Source organism: Vicia villosa, linkage group LG2, assembly GCF_029867415.1.
Source record: "Vicia villosa cultivar HV-30 ecotype Madison, WI linkage group LG2, Vvil1.0, whole genome shotgun sequence".
NCBI classification, from domain to species: Eukaryota; Viridiplantae; Streptophyta; class Magnoliopsida; order Fabales; family Fabaceae; genus Vicia; species Vicia villosa.
Window position 1 is genome coordinate 70,839,889 of NC_081181.1, and position 6,699 is coordinate 70,846,587.

General features: G+C 41.3%; 1 long non-coding RNA gene across 2 annotated transcripts; it reads left to right on the forward strand.

Moving 5' to 3' along the window:
- The first annotated feature begins 1,892 nt into the window (after nt 1-1,892).
- Nucleotides 1,893-3,517, forward strand: LOC131651317 (uncharacterized). 2 transcript variants are annotated; one of them, XR_009298393.1, is made up of 4 exons: nt 1,893-2,271; nt 2,366-2,837; nt 2,924-3,049; nt 3,163-3,517. It is a non-coding gene; the product is annotated as an uncharacterized LOC131651317 (long non-coding RNA). The 2 variants fall into 2 exon arrangements; XR_009298392.1 differs by having other exon boundaries at nt 2,924-3,517.
- Nucleotides 3,518-6,699: the final 3,182 nt, after the last annotated feature.

Here is a 6,699-nt window from a genome sequence, read left to right on the forward strand (position 1 = left end):
GCAGAATCAGAGCTACCGTAGCTCGGCTAACTAATTTTTGTTTGTTTTGTGTTTTTTAGGTGAACGAGTTACATTCACACTCCGCTGCTCGACCTTTGGAGACTTGTGCTTGGGAATGGAGCGGAAATAACAAGTTCTTAAGAAAAGAAAATCAAAGAGTGTGGTTTGTGTTTTAAAAGATGTATGAGGAAAACCTAGGCTAAGGGGGAAAGCTTGCTACCTAATGTTATCATACAAAGGGTGCAAATCTAAACTAAACTAACAACCTACGAGAAAAAAGGGAAGCATACAATAATATCACACAAACGAACATCCGCTTGTAAAGCAAACAAAACCAACGGTACTGACCGAATGGTAGAAAAGCGGTCCCGCCATAGCCAAGGGGAGCAGCTCAACCCAAGTCAACCAAGCATTAGACCTCGTGAAAATGATCGGGCCATAGACAAGAGAGCGGACCCCTCTCAGCAACCAAGCCGTCACGGATCATAAAGGAAAACGGTACGTGCGTACACCGAGCATCAACGTCGAGCGACGCGAGCTATAGGAAAGGCGGGGGTCCGGTTGCATGAACCCTTTTCCTGACGTACTCGATAACAAGATCTTGTGCAGGTTCAGAAGCGAGCCACACGTAGCGTGCGCATACTGAACAGACTCTATGAGACTAGGCGGGGGTTGATTGCTAACCCTTTCCGCATGCCTTCCTTGAGGACTTAACGGAGTGCCATATAGGACTTATTACACCGTGACTCCCTGCCGCAAAGCACAAATGTAAACACACCAACAAAAACAGAGCCTCTTTCAAGGGCTTGGCCAGATGCATGTCTAGGTCCTACTTCTCATGTTATAGGATGATGCGGAAAGCGGTAAAAGGGACAAGGAGACGATACCGAACGGATAGCAAATCCGCAATGAGCTAGCAAGCGTAAGCAGAGAAGTCCGGAATACTTCGCGTAAGCCATCATCAAGCAAAGCGAGACAGACAGCGTCGTCGTGAAAATAAATCACGAGTCACATGTGGTACACGTCGAGCATAACCACACAAACCTGCAAGAGGACACAAGCCAGACAATACAAGGATATACATCTCAATGAATGAGAGATCAGATGAATCGTGTCAGGAATAAGTTCGTGTCCCAAAAATAAAGTGGAACACGAACCAAATCAATCGCACTGGAGACAAATTCGTGTCCCACAAATAAAGTGGAACACAAAGCAAGTCGAATCTCAATTGAAGGCTCTCTCTCTAAGTATCTCGCACATCTCAACAAACAAATCAGTAGTAACATGGAAGCATGCTATAGAAAATACTAGAAATTAAGTTCTAATTAAATCCTAAACAAAAATCTAACAAGATTAAATTGTTTTTTGATGACATTTTCATCTAAAAAGCAACGGAACAAAACTATGTACAAAACAATCAAATTCTAACAAAGAAACATTACATGTTTTTGATTATTTTTTATCATGCAAAACAAATATAGAAAACAAAAATCTAATTCTAACTAGAAAAGAATACATGTTTTTATTCATTTTTATCATGTAAAAGTCTAACAAAGATCAATGTCTTTTTCATACATTTTGTTATACTAAAAATAATGGAACACAAACTAATTAAAAAAATTAAATCTAATATGAATTTATATTGGATCCAGGGGGTTTATTACAGAAATTGGGTGCTGCCAGCAATGAGGGCGTAGGCCCACTGAGTCTAGCCCAATAGCTTTTTTGTTATAGTTTTCTTATGTGCCAAAAATTGAGGTGTTGGGCTCAGGACAGAGGGGGTAAGAAATAGCAATTCTTTTGGACATGGCATGGCCCAAGGTTGTAGGACTCAAATCCATCTTTTGTTTGATCCACATTTTTATATCATTCCAAGTTAATGATTCGATTAACAGATTTATTACTCACATTAATCAACTCTTAATCAGATTGAAATCACAATTAACACACAATTGAAATTAGAAAAGGATTAGGTTTACATTTCAACGTGACGCATTAGCTTCTTCCCCCTTTCTCAATTCAGACGGCGGCGTGACGGCGACGGAGTTGTTCGTCTCCGATCAAAACTTTGCCTCTCATCTCACTCGCATCTCTCCGCTCATCATCTCTCACGTTCTTCAGATCTCAAACTCCGGCTCTCATCTCCGATTCAACTCCGTCCACCATTAAAGTAAACGACGACCACGTTGTCTCGTCGCTATGTGATCAGGATTCGTTCGATGCGTCTTCAATTTGAGGAAGATGATGAAGGATATCTGGAAGAACGCTCAGGTACGTTCGATATCACACTTCCATTTTCTTGCGCTTTCTTCTTTGAGATACGATAACGCGTGCGTCGTAATGATGATTTTGTTCTTGTCCGCAGAGACACGGTTACGTTATGATGCAGAAGCGAGGAAGGTGGATTGAAATTTGGATGATGTAAGTTCTCGCAGGCTGAGTTTGCAGATGAAGATGCGATGTTGTTGAAGATTGATTGAATCAATGTTTCTGTTGAAGCTTTTTTCTGAGTTTTTCGGTGATTTGGCGTATGAAGAAAATTGAAGCTGTGAAGGATGAAGAAGAGAGAAAGATGTGTATCGGTGAGTTCAATTTTCTTTTTCAGAGAAGTTTGTTACATCTTCTTTTTCTCAAGTCTGTTATCTGTGAATCTCTGTGATGATTGGAGGATGAAGATGATTGTGATGAAGCCATGGAGGTGAAGATTGAAGGTTATGGTGATGGATCTTCCGAGTTTTCTGGTGAGGATTCCATGAAGAAGATAATGAAGATAGAGAGAGAGCGATCAAGGTTTGCAGCGATGTGAGATTTCTGGTTCGGTTCTTTGTGTGATGAAGGTTCAAGATCCAGAAAGTTTTGTTACATCTGTTATCGTTTTCTCTTTTTCTTCTTTTTTTTTGATTTTCTGTTGATTGAAGAACAGATGAATGAAAATGCCGATTATCTGGTGAATCGAGAATGATTGAAGAGAGTTTTCTTATGATCTGTGAATTGTGGAAGATTGGAAAAGATGAAGATGAGGATGGTTTCAAGATCGTGAATGGAGAGAGTTTGTTACCATTTTCAATTCTGTTATACTGAGTTCTCCCCTTGATTTCTGTTATGTGAAAGTTTTATTCCCCTCTGCTGAGCTGTTCTTTTCTGTTCGTATTTTTGCTGCAGGGTCGGTTCATTGATTATACAGGATTGAGATTCGGTTTTCCTTGGAGCTGCTGGTTTATTTGTGTAAAGGGCTGAACCAGTTTTATGCATAGTTTCGTGAAGAATTTTGTAATACCTTCCATGGTTAATGAAATTTGCAATGAGCTTTGAGGCGGACTTGAATCAGTTTGGCGGTGCACATGGGGATGGCTTAGGAAATCAGGATCAATTTGTCTTTGTTTAGGAAGAGTTTGTAATGTTCAATGGGTTTTTTTGTAATAGGTTTTTTGTAAAGGATTTTGAAACGATATTTGAAGGATGTAATCAAGAAATTAGATTCTGAACATGATTTTTTTGTATAATTTTTGTAATGAAATGTGCTTGGACTTTTATGAATGTATGGACTTTTGTATATTTGAATTTGGATTTTGAATGATGATTAACACAAAGATGAGTAGAACTTGAACAAATGAATGATTGAGTGAACTTGAATAAAATTCATCAATACTTAATGAGTCCTTTTTTATGAGTGAATTCCAATCCACTTGCAACTTCAATGGACCCCCAACTCTATTTAATAGCATCAATCTAACTCAAACTTGCACGGGGAGCCACCAATAAATCGCAAGTATAATGTCGCCACGGACACAATGCTCTCTTTTAAGCTCATACCCTTTTATTATGACTCACTATCTTGAAATTCACCCCAAAAACCTCTTGAATTAAAGATCTCGAAATAACGGAACTCTTTATTTTTTCTCGATTTTCGAACGACGAAATAAAGGTCATTCATAACTTATAGCATGTATAAAGAGGGCAAATTTTAGGGTGCAACAGCTTCCCCTATTCAAACTTCTTGAACCTGGCGAGTGAGAAACGAGAGTTTCGAACCGTTGAGGTGGAAGGAGATTGAATACCAGAATGAACTCGAAAATTTGCGCTCTTGATCAATGGAAGATTCCAACTTGCAATGAAGAAGGAATCTACCACCCCGCAAGCAGGGAGTAAAAACTTCAATTGACATGGATAATTAAGTAGCTCCAACTTGCGATAAGAAGGAACAGGCAACCCCATTGCTGAGGGAAAAAACTTCAATTGGTCTGGGCACCAAGAGAAGGTCGACATCTTTGGTGGATCTGGATATCACCACGAAATAGACGTCTTTGGCCGATCTGAATATCGGAAATAAGAATGTCTTCAACTGATCTGGGGACATCAGGACTGAGCAGACATGTCTTCTTCTGGCGAAAATAATTCGTCAGGTGGGTGGATATCCTCAACTGATCGGAACCATCAGGAATGTGTCCTTCTACTGATCTGGGGGCACCAGGAAGGAAATGGATATCCTCAACCGATCTGGGGGCATCGAGAATCTTAAAGAATGCTTTCAACTGATCTGGGGACATCAGGACTGAGCAAGCAAGTCTTCTTCCGACGAAAATAAATCGTCAGGTGGGTGGAAGTCCTCAACTGATCGGAAACATCAGGATTGTGCCTTCTACTGATCTGGGGGCATCAGGAAGAAAATGGACCTCCTCAACCAATCTGGGGGCATCGGGAATCAAGATTGTCTTCAACTGATCTGGGGACATCAGGACTGAGCAGACATATCTTCTTCTAAACGAACTAAATCGTCAGGTAATGGATATTTTCGACTGATCTGAGGCATCAGAGGGCTTGCTCCTTCGGAAGATCTTAGAGATCCGGAGGCGGTTCTTTCAACTGAGCTGAATTTCAGGATAAGAACAAATATCCTCAACCGATCTGGGGACATCGGGAATAGGAGTGTCTTCAACTGACCTGGCGATATCAGGAATAATAGACAGTCCTCTTCTGATGAATTAAATCATCAGGAGATATCTCCGACTGATCTGAGGCATCAGTGGGCTAGCTCCTTAGGAAGATCTTGGGAGATCCGGAGGCGATTCCTTCAACTAATCTGGATATTAGGATAGGAACAAATATCTCTTCCGAACTGTGTACGCCGGGAAAAGAATGCCTTTAAACTGATCTGGACATGATGCCAGAAAATAAGTAGGACAATCTTCATCTGAAAGACAAAGTCAATCAGGTAGACATCTCCATCTGATCTGATGATATCAGTGGCTTGCTCCTTCGAAAGATCGACAGAGATCCGGAGGCGGTTCCTTCAACTAATCTGAATTTGAATATTAGGATAGGAACAAATATCTCTTCCGAACTGTGTGCGCCGGGAATGGAATGTCCTCAATGGATGAATTGACAATCCTCTTCTGATCTCAATATCAGGATAACGCCTGTAATGACTAGGCGAATATTGCTCTCTGGGGAAGCATTTGAACCTGGATAAACTTTCCTGCAGAAAGAAACAAATATGATATGATTTATGCATGATGCATGCATGAATGTTTATGGAATAACATTCCCAAGAAGGCAGACGCTATACGCTTTTGAGAATGCTATGCAAATGATGCATGATTCGAACGTTGCTTAGGGATACAACGGATGAGCACTGAATTGTTGAAGAAGTCCTGGAGAGATTATGGAACTCTGCGGGGAGGGCAAGATGAGTGACCTAAAGTCACTATTGCGAGCTGGCAAAGATGGATTAGAAATCTGCTGGAGACGATCAAATTTGGATGCGAGCTCTGGTTGGGGAATAAATCCTATTTGGGGATATGAACATCCCAATTAACTGCCTAGGGAAGACCCTGGCAACTTCGTAGAAGCAAATTCTCGACACACTGGGGATGAGGAGATAAGAGCAAGTCATGGAGATAACTCTGATGAGGAGTGACCAAGTTGCTTGTATATGACGCATTCCGCTGGGGAAATCATTGATGAGAACAGATCCTGCTGAGGATTTAAACGACTCTCTGCTGAGGGAAGAAGCTCAGTGGGGAAGATGAATACTTTTGCATAATGATCCACTGAGGAGATGAGAGATCCGCTGGGGATAAGGAACTTAGCATAAGAACCTTTTGTCAAGATAACCCCACTGGGGAATAAGATAACTCTCCTGGGGATAACAGGTCAAACTGTTGGGGAGAGAAACAACCTACTGGGGAAATGAGGAATTCGGGCAAGGAACCTCATTAAGAGCTTGTTGGGGAATCAGATACCATTCATCATGATTCAACTGGGGAGAAGATATTCCACCAAGGGATAAGGCTTTTGAAGCACGGAGATCTCGTTGACATGTGCTTTGCTGAGGGGATGAAAATCTTGGAACCAGAGAAAGCCTCGTCTGAATGTACTCAGCTGGGGAATGAGAATCTCTCACTCGGCTAGATCCATCGATATGCTGATATGATGCACTCGAAAGGATGCATCTGCGAGGTAAACTGATAAAAATGCCCCAGGATATAGCATGACGTCTTTAAGAGGTTCCTCACATGGCGGAGGATAGTGATGCTCACCCATAATGGGAAAATGCAAGAGCAAACAGATTGTCCGACCTCTTGGCTTTGAAACTTTCCATACAGGCAATAGATTCACGAGTTGACAAGCAAGTAGTGATTAGAACAACAAACAAGTATTGGTCGGAGCATCAAACAGGCATTGGTTTTCCAAGAGAAT